At 44.0% G+C, this 15,869-nt stretch overlaps 1 long non-coding RNA gene across 3 annotated transcripts in view; it reads right to left on the reverse strand.

Annotated features, from left to right (window-relative positions):
- Positions 1–15,869, reverse strand: part of LOC138566924 (uncharacterized) — a 522,453-nt gene that overhangs the window by 253,543 nt on the left and 253,041 nt on the right. Inside the window, exon 3 of one of the 3 annotated variants that reach the window (XR_011302064.1) lies at positions 4,163–11,075. The exons of the other annotated variants lie outside the window; for them this stretch is intronic. This is a non-coding gene — a long non-coding RNA (uncharacterized lncRNA). Of the gene's footprint in view, positions 1–4,162; positions 11,076–15,869 lie in introns of those variants that run through there. 3 annotated transcript variants of the gene reach the window in all.

The raw sequence follows: 15,869 nt of genomic DNA on the forward strand, positions 1-15,869 counted from the left end.
TCTCCTCATTTGAGGACCACCACCCTCATCTTTGTGCATGCAATTCTTACAGATGCAAAGATGAAACCTGTGGCCCCTGCACCTTCCCTCTCCTGATTAACTACTTTCTCCCTTTGTCCCCATCAAGCTGTCTCCAATATCTCACCCCAATCTTGTCTTTGGCCCCAACACTAGTGGCAGCCATCAATTCTCCCCACTTGTGTCCTACCAACTTCTCCTGCCATGGGACCCCAGCACTAGTGACAGTCATGAACTGCAGACCTTACATCATCCACCACTCCTCGCCTTGGCCTCTCTTTGCTGATGACACTCAGATCTTCTTCTCCTATCTCTCCTTATGTGACGAGCTACGGTCAGAAATGTGTCACTGTTTCTCCTCCATCAAATACTGGATGGCATCTCACTTGCTCATGCTCAACTTCATAAAGACTGAAGTTCTCTACTTCCCATCCAAACAGGCTATTTCTTCCTCACCCCTCTTCTATTCCTTTCTCCTGACTACCTTTCCTACTCTGCTTCTGCTCACAACCTTGGTGTTTTCTTTGACCCATCATACAACTTCTCACTCTTCATCTCCAAATCTGCCACTGCTGTCAGACTTAATTTACTCAAAAGAAAAAATAAGACATCTTCTTCCCTTTAAGACTACTAAGCACCTATTCTCTTTGTTAGTACTATCTCGATCTGACTACTGTGCCAGTCTATTCTATGGCCTTCCCAACTATGCTTTCTCACCTCTCAACAAAGTCCTCAACTTTGCTGTCGGTACGGCTTCAACCTTCCCTGCTTCACCTTCACCTCCGTCAGTTAGGGTGGTTATCTATGAGACAGCGGGAAAATAATAAACTTGTCCTCATCATCTCCAAAACTATACATGGACTTTCCCCATCCTACCTATTGGCCCATCTCACCCCCAACTCTCTGCCTCACACCCTACAATCATCCTGGACGCACCTCCTTGCCACCTCTTGTGCCACTTGCACTCTTTGTCATTTCTGCATGATTATGACTCATATAGTTAGAGGACTGACACATGTATACCTTTTGCCACGCGGAAACCACAAGACACATGAAAATACATATGAACTGCTTGCTGATGCTTAACCGCAAATATCATGGGTGGCCATGCAAATAAAGATGGAAGCCATAGGTACATTGGAGTGAATTGGATAAGCAGGACAAACTCAAGATCACAGAGAATGGCTGACAGATTGATCCTGCTGAATCATGCAGACCAGGCTTCCAGCACGGACACAGTGCTAAGCCTCGTCAAGGACACTGAGAAGGAAGGTTTCAAGTTAACAGAAGAGAAAGGACACCTGTAGGGAACACAAGCCAAAATTCCTTATAATTACAAACAAGAGAGCTCAATTTTGTGGTTTCTACACACGTGCCCTGAATCTACAAGACAGAGCCTATTCATTTGAGCAAGAGGGAGAAGGTTGTTCCCATCGAAACAAAGGCAGGAAGCTACAAAGGTAATATAGGTTCAAAGCCGAATGTTCTGTCTCAAGGCCTATGAGATCAGAGATGGTAACTTATTGGGAACATGCAGCACCTTCAGGGTCGTTCCCACTACCTTGAATAGTTGCACTTGGCCTGGTAACTGTCCAAACCTCCAAGACTGAGAAGACCCTTTCTGTCCAATCCCTAACCACCTTCAAAGCTAAGCTTACACTATGTTTTATTGGCCAATCACCTAACGCTAACTTGTAACTTTGTATTCACAACACATAGAGGTGGTCTCAGGAGGAGCCACCAGATATGGCTTGCCAAATAACCGCACATACTCTTTATAGAGGAGGCTCTAGCTTCCCCGTTCTTGCTGCACAATGCTGGAACACACTCCCTCTAACTATCAGAGCGGAAACCTCCTTCTGGCCCTTCAGAGCTATGGTGAAATCATGGCTCTCTGCCTAAATTATTGCCACCCTCCTGTTCACTGATCAGATCACCATAGATACCTACTGTACATGTTAACCCATAAATGACCCGGACCACCCTGTAACCTGGTCCTTTTCTGTCTACTGCACTTGTATCCTGCCACATACTGTATTATTCTATGTACCATTGATTGTATGCACTTTGTCGCACAACGATATGTAACCATGTTGTTCACAAGTTTTCTGCGCCCAGCTAACTAAGGGTTTGGCCGTGCACTACAAATAAACAAACTAAACTAAAGTAAACTATGTAGTTCACTTCACTAACCAATCCCTTTCCCTGTTATGTTTTTGGTGGTAACCTCATTTTTCTGGCATCAGGGGTTAACAAAACCGGACAACAGCCATCTGGAAAACGAGAGCATGTGTAGAATGTTTATTTGAATATTTTATTTATTTTATGGAGCATTTATAAGTCACTTTTAAGCTGAGAGCTTAAGCATTTATAAACTGAGAGCTGTCTTGTTACCACTGCGCCCAAATACCTTTGGGTCTGGCGCAAAATATAAATAAATAAACAAACAAACTTATACATGCAAAACAGTGTTTCAAAGCGCCACAAGGCAAAAGGGAATGGAACAAATAAGCAGTAGAAATGACAATAATTAAAAGACAAAGGGCCTCATTATAAGGCTGGCGCTCCCATAAAGAAGGGGGCCAAAACGGGACCGGCCCCCTTCATTCCGGGAGCGTCGATTACAAGCTTCCCATCGCGGGACCCGGATTGCACGTCTGGTAATACCAGGCGTGCTTTCCGGGTCCCGCGAGGGGAAGAGGGAGGCAATAATGGGCCAGATGTAATCTGCCCGTTATTACCTCCCTCCCCATTCCCATTGAGCCCTATGTGGGCTCAAATGGGAATGGAGATTGGTTCCAGCAAGGAGGAATTACAGGGTCCTCCTATGTCAGAGTAACCCAGTAAGTCCCCATTGCAGGAACCCGGTAATGGAGCACGGAACGGAGGCAACCCTGGAGCTAATAGCTCCATGGCTACCCCAATTCTTGTAATGAGGCCCAAAAAGCCATCCTAATAGGCCTTGTGACATTTGGAGCATGCAAGTGCAGCGAAAAAAGAAGGGGGGTAAAGTGTGTGGGTGTAAGTGCTAGAGGGATCCCCAGGGTAAAGTACCAGAGGTGCCTGTTGCAGGAAACAGGTAAGTGCACGGGCAGAGACATCCCAAGTGAAGAGGGAGGTCAACACCCAACAAGTAAGTGTGCACCTGAAAAGAAGCCACACTTCAGACAGGTGTGGGCCCAGATGCCATTGCAGAGGGGGAGGGGGTTGATACTGGTGGCAGTTGGGTAGAAGGCCAGAACCATATTTGGACTCTTGAGGGGCTTGGCTGCCAATCTCAGCGAATGTGGGGATGGTTAGCACTGGAAGGAGACAGGGAAGGAGGAGAAGAGAGAAGTATTGAGTTGTTTGCAGAACTGGAGGTGAACCAGTTCAAGGTGGAGAGACTGAAACTGTTCCAGAGGAGGGAGCCAGTGGAGGAGAGGGTTGTGCCCCCAAATCTCTGCTTGGAGAAACGTTTGGCCAGCAGAGAGTTAGAGCCAGAAGATCGAAGCGATCTGTAAGGAGAGTATTTATTGAGAAAGAGCTGCAGGTGGCGTGGTCCCAGGTCCCACACAACCTTATGGATGATGAAAATTGTCTTGAATTTGATCCTTGCAGCAACCAGCAGCCAATGTACAGATTTTAGAGCTGGAGAGATACAGTCCCTTGGCTTGAGGCCAAGGATAAGTCTTGCAGCCCTGTTCTGGATTAGTTGAAGAGGGCGGAGGGAAGAGAGAGGCAGATTGAGGAGGAGGCTGTTACAGTAATCCAGCCCAGAGAGGACCAGAGCTCTAGAGACATTGAGCTTCTGGGGAAAGGGGAAGAAAGGGAGAATGACTCTAAGGAGGTGGAGTTGAAAATGGGCCTTCGTGGCGGTGTCCAGTCAACTGGTCGACTGCAATTTGGTCGACTGCAATTTGGTCGACACCATTTGGTCGAATGCCAAATGGTTGAATTTTTTTTTTTTTATATATATATATATGTGTTTTGTGGGTTTTCGTGTGGGGAAAAAAAATAAAAAAGAAAAAAAAGGGGGTGGGGGGGGGACCCCCCCAAAAAAAACCAAAAAATGGTTAAAAAAAAAAAAAAAAAAAATTCGACCATTTGGCATTCGACCAAATGGTGTCGACCAAATTGTCTGTCGACCAAATGTTTTCGACCATTTGACTGGTAACCCTTCGTGGCAAGGTCCAAGATGTGAGGAATGAAGGAGAGAGAACAGTTGAAGATGACCCAGAGATTTTTGGCTTCAGTGGAAAGAGAAGGAGGAGAGCCCATGGAGGGCAGCCAGAGTGCAGGGGGGAAGTGGGGAACAGGTGTCCCAATAGAATGAATCTCAGTTTTACTGGCATTACGACAGAGATCATTGGAGGTGCACCAGGACTGGATTGCAGATAGGCAGTCATGCATGATAGAAGACGAATAAAAGGAGGGGGAGGGGAATTTGAAAAATAGTTGCATGTCATCTGCATAGCACTGGAAGTGAGGGGAGAAGACGGAGATCAGGTCAGCAAGAGGAGCAAGGTATGTGTTGAAAAGCCAAGGCGAGAGGATAAAGCCCTAGGGAACACCACAAGTAGAGAGACTGGTGGTGGATGAGAAAGAGCCCAGAAGAACCTGGGAATGGCGGTTTGTGAGGAAGGAGTTCAGCCAATCTAGTGCCCGGTCTGAGATACCCAGGGTTTCTTGAAGCCGCTTTATGAGGATAGAATGTTTGACTGTGTCAAAGGCAGAAGTGAGGTCAAAGAAAATGAGAACAGCAGGAGAATTAGAGCCAAGATTTGTGAGCAATTCTACACGGGTGTTCAGGAGAGCAGGTTGCATGCCTCTGGATGCTCGGGATCCAGATTGATGGTCATGTAGACAACCAATGAACTCAGTGTGTTTGGTCAGTTGGGGGAAGACCAACTTCTCCAGCAGTTTTCCAAGGAAGGGCGTAGTAGAGTGGTTGGCAGGACACGAGGGGTCAGCAGAATGCTTTTTTAGAAGGGGGTGCACAAGGGAGTGCTTGACAGAGGAGGGGAGGAGCCAGAGGCTAAGGAGTGGTTGCAGAAGTCAGCAAGAGCCAGAACGAGGGCGGACATGTTAAACGTAATGGTCCCAGAAGAACAGGGAGGAACCTGTTTGAATGAGAGCTTCATAGAGCAGACAACTTTAGTGACCTCATCCGTTGTGATGGGGAGAAGGAGGAGAGAGTGAGTGGGGGAGCAGCCAAGGGAGGCGGGGCGACAGAGAGAGGAGGAGAGGAGGGTTAAGGGTGAAAATGAGAGAGAGGCCAGAGGGAGAGGTGAGAAGATGAGAGAAAGGTCTGAATGACTGGGTGGCCAGAGCAGTGCAGAGGGCCTGGGAAGGGAGAGGAGGGGTAGAGTCTGCAGAAGTATTGGCTAGTTCCTTGCAGATTTTGAAGAGTCCAGCCATGTTGTTAGTGGCTTCAGAGATACAGGCCTGGGTGTGGACCCTCTTTTTGGAGCAGATGGATAGACGATATTGCCTTTAGAGCTGGCAGCAGGCCAGTTTGTCAGAGGATAAGCCTGAGGTCTGCCACACCATTCAGCAGCTCTACACTTGAGTTTCATGTTGCATTGTTCATGCCGCAATCCCTGACACAGTTGCTAATAAAGACAGTGAACTTTGTCCTATGTCTGGGTCTTCTGTTCTAGGGCCAGGGGATTTCCAGGGCCCAGTTCCTCTTGCATGTAAACGGGGAAACTGCCAGTAGTTCCCTTGCCACTATTACACCCACATCCTCTCACACTTTGTTAAGGAAAGTGTTCCTTCACTCTAAAAATTAATGTTAAAAACCTTTGTAAGCATGTACGTGCCACAAATGCATTGTAGCCCCTGTAATATCATTAAATAAATAAATCTGTAAAGCAGGGGATGTTCATAGTACTGGCAATTCTAATGGCAGCAATGACAGTGGATCCACTGTCTGCCCTGACAATCTCCAACTGCACTTTGCCTCTAGACCCCCCACCTTCTCCCAGATATCAACTCCCATGGAGCTTCTACCCTGAAATGCTTCATGTAAAATATGGCCTGGTGTTGGATAAGCATGTGCTGCACCCTTTAAATATTCTGCGAGCCCTCTTGGTAGAGAATAAAAAGGCTATTCAGTGTGTAGTGATGTCTATGTAGTCAATGTTTTGACAACAGTGTCACAAGTCCACAGTTTGATATATTTTTAGAGGCTCAGACTTCTGTAGTACGTGTTCCATTGTGGACAGAACGATCAGTACTGAAGCAATCTTGGGTACCGCTTTGCATTAAAAAAAACAGAGTCTGAAAATGTCCCAGCTGTCATCAGTTATTCCCAAAAGCTGCCAGAATCGAGCTTTCTAAAGAATAGGGCAGGAGGTCTATTGCCAACATAATGGTAAGTCTTTCATTGAACAGGCAACGTTGATCATATGACCTGTGATATTTTTCCACAACACTGGCCTGATGCAATGGGGTGCAACAAGTAGGCATCACTGGGATATTAGGGGACATGCTTGGTACCCCAAGCAAAGCAACAGCAGTAGTATTTTCAGGGGCAATTGTACAGACCTGCACCTGTTTGATGATGGTATATTGCTTGTCATTTGGTATGGGGTTCTGCCCATGTCTGTGCATGGTGGTGCATTAAATGGGTGCTCAAACATGTGGCCCCCAAGTTGTTCCTTGCCTTTCCTGGGAACACAGATTTTCAGCATATTGTGCAAGTGGTCGTATTCATTTGCTTTTTATTCTGTGTTAAGTACTGCCACACTTTAGATTTGTGGGCTAACAACACGCAGGCTGTGTTCTTCTCAACGCAGTGTGAGTGGTAGTGATGGTGGGAGTGATGGTTGTGTTCTTCTAGGTGGCACCTGATTGGTCAACTCTTAAGAAAAGTGAATATATATTAAAACATACCCTGTATGATTTTGGTTTGCAGAATAGACAAGTTGATGGCATTTGAGGAAGCTATCTACACTTGAAGTGAAGATTGTGGTGAACCTTTATCGCGTAAAATGTACCATGGATTACTTACCAGGTACTTGTACATTCATGTTCTATTGTGGGGTGGTCTCCACGTCTCCAAAGGTGAATCCTTCTGGAGATACGAGTATTGATTGGACTAAGACAATGATCCTCTTCTCAGCCCCTGAGGAATGTCCTGGAAAAACTGGTTAGAAAAAAGGGACAGAAACATGTTGTGCATCGTTTGAACACAGATTGACATATTATCACCAAACTGTGATTCTTGATCCAAGAATATTTGAATTCATTATTCATTGCAACGTATGGTCATTATATTTAAATGTAAGTGCCTGTGATTTTATTACGCACAGATTGTTTATGTACAGATGTTTTAATGTTTGTAAATGATACACACTAAAGTATTTTTATATGATTCTGACATTTGATGAACATATCCATTTTTAAAGATCAGTTCTTTACTATTCATAACAGAGGTATATGTAAGTCTAAAGACTTGGAACGTGCCTTTCCTTTCATCTCAGGAGGATAGCCCAGGGGCAACGTGCTCGGCTGGGAAGCATGACAACACAGAGCAACACAGGTTCGATCCCCGGATCCGTGCTTAGAAACCTCTGGGTATTAAATAACCTATCATATCAATATAATGTTGTATTACCTGATGACATGTTACATTGTCTGATACGTGACAGGAAGCCTGTTTTTTCAAGAGACTGTACACAGGTGGCTTGCATCTGCTTCTCTGTCTTTGGTCACATCCTCCTCTTGTGCCACTGCTTTCCAGCAGCAATCCACATTCCTGATCAGACACTGATGAATTGTAACCTTTATCTTGATCTCTCCATCATCTATGTCATCCCAAACATCTTCATTTTTGTCAGTGGATAGGGGTTGAGGAGACAGAGGCCTGGAACTTTCCATATGAACCTGCAGTTCAAGTACACTGAGTGTTGTTCTGGCCTGATCTTCATTCCGTGAGATGTGCTACTCGCCCCCTGCAATAGTGGATGGAGTTGAAAGTGCAACCTCCTCTGTTTGGGTGCACGATCATTGTAGTGTAATACCTGTGCTTTTACATGTACTTCATGGTCTTCAAAATTACTTGATGGGTTAGGTTGTAATGTTGGGTGGATGATACTTTTGATTGGCTTTGTGATTTGCTGCCATTGCCAGTGCACATAGCAAGTGCTGCAGCCAGTGTAAAGAGACTACAGGCAGCACGTCTCACTGTACCTCTAGACCATTTTTGTACTCCAGACGTACTGTCCACACATTCACTCTTAACTCACTTCAAGAGACGGACACCTATAAGTATTTCCAGCTTGCCTGGATGTCTCTAACTCCCTACCATCACAAGTGTCACGTGGGCATGTTAACAATAGAACAGGGTGCGTGGGGGGATTCTCTGATGCTCCCTGTACCTGAGTGTCACCAAAGGGCAATTGCATAGTTCCTTCAATTCAAGAAATGTTATCTTGTGTTGTGACTCCCAGAATGGAACTCAGTTCGAGAGATAGACACTGATAGGTATATCCTTCTTCTCTGAAAATTTGTATCTTTCTCCCGCAACAAGTGTCATGCCAGTTTGTTGACAGAATAACTAATGCTTTGCTAAGCAATATTCTGCTCTCCCTGAGGTCCGGTTTCATGCTAGAGTACATACACCATGCATTCACCCACTTCTAGGGCCTCATTACATGGAATGCGGTAAACCATGGTGCTATGAGCACCATGGTTGTCGCCAGTACCATACCGGTACCACCATGGAGGAAAGGGGAATTACCACCCCATTCTAAGGTTGGCTGGGATGTAATTCCCCCCTTTCTCCATGGCCCTTCCACATTCCCATTTTTGCCCCATAGGGCTCAATGGGAATGGGGAAGGAGCTAGTTACGGTACCGCAAATTGCGGTACCGTAATTAGCACCAAGGTCCCTTTGCGGGTCCCAACATTAACGGCTGGTCTACACCAGCCGTTAAGGTCGGGTCCTGCAAAGGGACCTCGTAGTAAGGCAGTAAGGGTTTACCAGTACCGGTACCGGTTAACCCTTACCGCATTCTGTGTAATGAGGCCCTCCCTAGACACTTCTAGACATTTTGCCTCCTCGAAAGTCTGTCAATCTATACTGCCATGTGTCACTGTTATTTTCTCCAGACCCCAATAAGACTCCCACAAAATCTTGAGAGTGTATCCTACGGGACAGACCCCATAGTTGGTCTTACTCTCAGGAACTTCCTCCCCCTACACTGATACCACTTGCCCTGTTAACTAGTAATTAACTGAAGGTGTCACACTGCACAAAACCATTTAAAAAATGCAAATAAGATTTTGTTTTCAATCTGTCTCGCCAAACCCTCACACCATCAACATCACCACCTCCTCCAACCCTTCCTCCCACTCAACTACTCTAAGGGCCTCATTACGAGCTTGGAGGTAGCCATGGACCTATTAGCTCCATGGCTGCCTACAAACTGGGCTCCATTACCGGGTTCCTGCAATGAGGAATAACCGGGTCATTCTGACAAAGGATGACCCGGTAATTCCTCCTTGCAGGAACCATTCCCCATTCCCGTTTGAGCCCTCATAGGGCTCAATGGGGATGGAGGTAACAACGGGCACATTACAAGTGTCCCGTTGTTGCCTCCCTCTTCCCCTCGCGGGACCCGGAAAAGACGTCTGGTTTTACCAGACGTCTGATCCGGGTCCCGCAAAGGGAACCTCGTAATCTGTCCTGACAGAATGAAGGGGGCCGGTCCCGTACCGGCCCCCTTCATTCCATCAGCGCCAGGGTTGTAATGAGGCCCTAAATGTATTATCACCTTCCCACATGTCCAAAGTCTTCCTCCTCAAAAATCATCTGCTTCTCTGAAAGCTGCCCAAGACTTCAACCACATGGCTCCATATATAGCCAGCGGTTTGGAACAACTGGTTCAAACTTTCTCATACCAACTGAAATCAGGGTGGTTCAATGTTCGAAAGGAACAGATTCATCCAGCACTAGTGCTGGGTATAACATACGGTGCTCTGCTGAGCATAGAATTTAGGTGAGGTGTATGCATGTGTTCATCTAATAACAGGTATGTTTGTGACTATTGACAGTAGGTAGGATAGTTGTATAAAGCTCTGAATATGGTGTTCGTGGTATCAACATTTATATCTTTAATATCTCTTTATGTTTCTAGATGTAAAGCTGATTATCAGTCCTGTAAATTAAGATAGACACAATGTAGGGCTCATTTCCGTTTTTCATTATCCTAACACTGCTGTGCTTTTCATCCCAGATTGGAGTATTTTTCCATTTAACAAATGGTTGCTGGATTCTTCTATGTAACTGAACATATTTATTTTTGTGTCTGTCTTTAACTTTGAACATATGCTCTTTTATAGGTGGCTGCTGCTAACAATGAACATTTACTCACATAGGGCCTCTTTACGAGAATGGAGGTTGCCATGGAGCTATTAGCTCCATGGCTGCCTCCGTTCTGGGCACCATTGCCGGGTTCCTGCAATGGGGACTTACCGGGTTACTCAGACATAGGAGGACCCGGTAATTCCTCCTTGCAGGAACCCATCCCCATTCCCATTTGAGCCTCATAGGGCTCAATGGGAATGGGGAGGGAGGTAATAATGGGCAGATTACATCTCGCCCGTTATTGCCTCCCTCTTCCCCTCGCGGGACCCAGAAAGCACACCTGGTTTTACCAGGCGTGCGATCCGAGTCCCTCGATGGGTAGCTCGTAATCGGCGCTCCCAGAATGAAGGGGGCCGGTCCCGTACCGGCCCCCTTCATTCCGGGAGCGCAAGCCTTATAATGAGGCCCATAGTCTTTTTCTGATTTTCTGCGCAGGCTGCAGCTTACATACTGATTATTTATTTCAGTCTGTGCTTTTCTCTAAAGTTTTGTATAAAGATGGTTACAAATCTACAATGCAGCAACAGAATGGGAGGACCCAGGATCTTCTTTTTCTTCTAGATTCTTTCTGGTCGACTTTGGATGAGTCTTTCTTCCATCGTGTTTTCTTCATTTTGGGGAACAATGGGGGTTTTCTTTTCTGGATCTTCCCCCCTCTCCTGATTTTCCCTTGGAAGTATCCTTCTCCATTCCTCAAGGCCTGGAAAGAAGGATCTGATTAGTTCACTACAGAGAGGGGTAGAAAAGTTGGTTGAGTAAAACAGAGACAGTTATTTTCTGAAAATTATACATCCTATCGTGCTCTTTTCACATTTGGTCATATTATTAATAATAATTGCATCCAGTCATTCTCTTGCACTCTAATTGTATTACTTAACAGTTATTTTTTTATTCATTTTTGGATTTTCTTCAAGGCTAATTTCAGTTGTTTCCTCAATCAATCTCAAAGCTGGTCATGGGTGACAGCTTTTCAATTGATTGATATGGACCTATTTGTTTCTCTATCAGATATTCTTTGATAGGCTTCAGGTGGGATCTTATCAATAATCAATTCACCAAGAAAGTAAAACCTCTTCTCCTTGGCTTGGTTTCTTTACAAATTATAGAGCTAAAGCCTGTCACCTGCATCATACTACTGTTTGGGTGTTTTGAGGTCGTAGTATATCCTCATCCATGCAGCATACTTCTCCACACTGTGCTGGGATATATAAAAGTATGTTGCAGATGTTTCCTCAAATTCTCAATGTATTCATGAGTAGTTGAGGCATTCTGAGTTCGTTAAAGCAAATGTTGAGATAATATCTTTTGTCGCCCAGTCATTAACTCAAATGGAGACATCTTGTTAGCAGAAGAAGGTGTACATCTGAGGACCACCAGGACAAGTGGCAACAAATGTTACAACTTGGTTCAGAATCAACCACAAACCTCTTTTCTGTAGATGAGCTCTGTGTATGAGAGAACTCAGTTGGAACTGAGAACACACAAGACACTATTTATATATGTATTGAGGTCCTGGCCCATATGTGGTCAGTTAGCGATTTCTCGCAGAAATTCTCGAGTCTTTTGAAATACCCTATGATCGGCGGCAGCTGCGTCATGGGCATAGATCAGACTTCGGAATGAGGTAGTTAGCACCCACTGGTCATACCCAGATTGGGGTTTCCTCAACAACAGTCCATCTTGAATATTTTCAGAAATTTCATCAAAATGCAGAGGTCTTCCTTTCATTGATAATTATTTTCTGTCAGAGGTAAACATATTGAATCTTTTAAATATTGATAGAATTTCCCAATGATGGGATCCTCTTTTTGAGCAGTGATAAAGTCTGCACCAGGAGCATCTCTACTCTACCGAACAGCTGAAAGTTCATTGTCAGTGCGAGTTTGTGATCTGGTCATCGCCATGACCTGGATTTCTCCCAGGAGGTGTTCCATATCTATGAAGTTCCCCTGTAGAGCTCCTGTTATGGCCAATTGATTAGCCAAATAATTTCCTGTTTTAGCAGCACCCTCTAACTTGGAATGACATTTGATTTTTCCAGTAGATGGTCGTTTTATTAGAACCCACCAGATCATCAACAGTCTGGAACAATCTCCCATGTTTTATGGGTTTATTGTTTGCACAAAGCATGCCCCTGATTTTCCAATGAATTAGGTTTTCCACAAACTCATTTTGCTCATAATCAGAATCAGTGATACTCATCATTTCTGTGAGTTGGTGGTTTGTGGCAGTGATGACAGCCTGATCAATTGCAATCAGCTCTGCCAATTTATTAATTCAGAGATCATTTTTGTAACCAGCAGAAGGTTCGGGAAGCTCATTCTCCTAAGCATTCCCAATGCCAGCAACTAATTCTTTCTCCCTGTCTTTAGTAATATGCAAGGAACATCCATCCACATAACTGTGGGTATCCTCTGACAAGTGTTTTCTTCATATATCTTGTGTAGGGATGGCAGGTATGCCTCCATATTATCAGTGGTTATTCGACTTTCGACCTCAAGACAATGTTCATCAGCACAATCATGTAAGTCTGCCAAATCTTGAGTTATTGAGCTCTTCTTATTTTCGCCGTACATGTCCGCCACAGAAAAGCCCTGCATTAACAGAATCCAAGAAGTAATTTGTGAATTACAGACATTCATGGCCCCTATTTTATCACTTTCCAGATATTTTAATGGTTGGTACTCTACTATGATGTGCTCCCCCTGGAAAAACGGGCAGTCATTTTTCAACATTCACACCAGTGCTAGGAGTGCTTTCTTGCAATCCTTGAATTTCTCATCTATGGAGGATAATGTTTTGCTCAGATGGGAAATTACTTTATTGACTTTGTCATATTTTTGGTATAGCACCACCGTCAAGCAGGTGTCTGAGCTGCGAAACCAATCTCTAAGAAAAACTCCTTATTCTTGATGGGATAAGCCAAACAAGGAGCTTGTGACAGGCTTCTCTTCAATTTCTTTACTGCCTCGGATTGTGCTTCCCCCATTGCCACTTCAGCCCAGCCCTCAATAAATGGTACAAAGGTTGCGTGTTTTGTGAATAATCCTCAATTCATTTTTGACTGTAATTAATTAGTCCAAGGAAGCTTTGCAAATCATGCAGAGTTGTGGGGTTCTTTAATTTAAGTTGTGCCACAACCTTCTTTTTCTGGGGATTGAGACCCTCAGCTGGTTTTTCATGTCCCAGAAAGTACACTCTGGTTTTGCACCATTGGACTTTCTTGAAAGATAATTTCACACCAGCTTTTTGCAAATGGGAAAGAACATATCTGATTTCCGCCCAATGTTCTTCCACAGTTGAGCATTCGATCAACAGATCATCCACACAGGCCAAATTGAATCTTTTCCGCAAATCAGGCATGGCTCCATGAAGGAAAATGTTGAAATAATTTCCTGAATTGATATATCCAAAGAGCTTAGAAGTCCAAATATATTGTTTCTCCCAAAGGTAGAGGCAGGTTTATATTGATCTTCCCTATTCACAGGTACGGGCCAATAACTGTTTGTCATGTACACTTTTGATCCTTCGATCTATGCCAGTCCTTGGTCAATATAGGGAAGAGGCCACCTTGAGATGTGGACCCATTTATTCTTGTGGACCCATTTATTTAACTCATTTAGGTCAGCACAAAATCTCTATTACACATTTGGTTTTCGGATCCTCAGTACCAGATTGTTAAAGTTACTGTTAATAAGATGAATTATCCCATGGGTTTCCTGGTAATCGCCATGAGTGACTGCATCGACGCAAGAGGTAACAGGTATTGTCTTACAAACACAGGAGCCATTTCAAGGGACGTAGTTGTTGTTTTTGAATGAATAGTTGTATGCCCACAATCATAGGACTCAACTGAGAAGATGGCCTGTAAATCGAGGAACAACTGTCTCAGTTGTTGTCGGTGTTCATCGGTCTCACATGCATTGGACAGATTGATCTGTTCTTCGACTATCTAGAAACACTAAAATACCTCAAACGTTTATATTTCAGAAGTATCCTCCAGTTGGGTGGAGAGATCTATTTTAATGTTGTGTACCTAAACACACATTTTTTTATGAATGCAAGATAGTTATTATTAACTCTAAACACTAAGTATGCCAAGAAATTCCCCCATGTTGGGTATGAATCTTTTCTGGTTGGATACGGTCAGTTTTGTCATAGCAATCTTCAATAATTGGATTTATAATCTAATTTTCAAAATCAATAGAATAGTATTGGCGGTTAGTAGTCCACCATTCCAATAGAGGTGTCTCCGCCCAGAGCAATACTTTGAGGATTGCTGTTATCCACCAATATTCGAATGGTGTTGTCATTTAGATCGAGTAGTGGTGTTGGATGTAGGGACAATCATTGTTGTTGGAGGGTATGAATCAAATTTATAAACTCTTCATGATTTTTCAGGGGTTGTGCTCTTTTTATTTTGATTGGAACTGTAAATTGGTGCACCTGTCCTGGGAACCTCTTCTTTTGTTTGGACTCAACAGCATTAGGGCACAGTTAAGCTGACCAAAATGCTTTCTCAAAATCGTAAAAGCCCACTGGGTTACACCAAGCCTTGACCAACCTTTATTATTAATAAAATCCAAATTAATTGCAAATTGATGGAGAATATCATCACCCACATAAAATTCAGAGGTGACATCTCTAGCGATCCAACAATTGTGGTCAATAGTTTTATCGGCAATTTAATTTTTTTAACATGCGCCTTCTCGGTAGTATATCTTTTGAATCTTTATTTTCCTGACCAACTTGTCAAATTAAAGCAGGGAATGGTTTGATCTTTTTAGAGTTGCCACAACAGTGCTTTGCTTACGATGCTTTTTCCATTGTTTCGACAGACTTTAGCTAGGACAGGATTTTTCCCTCCACTCATGTGAATGGGGAAGAATGTGCATTTTCCCTTTTTCTGAATGTCTGTCAAATTATGAATATATTTTTCTAGACTCTTTTCAAGAGGACTTTGGATTTCTTTCGGGTCCTCCTGAGTGTAAAACTTCAAATTATCCCTTCCAACGTGGAAGACTATTTGTTGATGGAAGGAAGATTGTCATGAGTTGAGGTGAGGACTACTCACCACTCTGTTCTGCTACTGAAATAATGGTGAACTTGGGAATCTGATATTCTGAAAATTCAATTTAATTTGGTTGGGGTACGATTCAATCAAGTGACAAGTGACAGTCAGGCTGACATAATTGGCACTCACTCCTCTTCAGCTTGATGGGACGGTTTGTTTGGGTCCAGAGAACCTGGTTTGTGACATCAATCAGAGGTGACAGCCTCCGAAAGAAATCATTCCCCAGTAACCAGGGTAGGCCTTGTGGAGCCACAACGGTCACTGGGTGTTTCCAACATTGTTGCCCAATATTGAGCTTCAGATCCGTAATCAAATTGACAGAAATATCCTTTCCGTAGACATTTTGTAATTCACCTAGAAGAGTTTTTAGGGGGATTTAATGACTCTCCCCATTCCTAGGTTGAGTTGGTAAAAGGTGTG

Source organism: Ambystoma mexicanum, chromosome 2p, assembly GCF_040938575.1.
Source record: "Ambystoma mexicanum isolate Mex_15411 chromosome 2p, UKY_AmexF1_1, whole genome shotgun sequence".
In the NCBI taxonomy this organism is placed as follows: Eukaryota; Metazoa; Chordata; class Amphibia; order Caudata; family Ambystomatidae; genus Ambystoma; species Ambystoma mexicanum.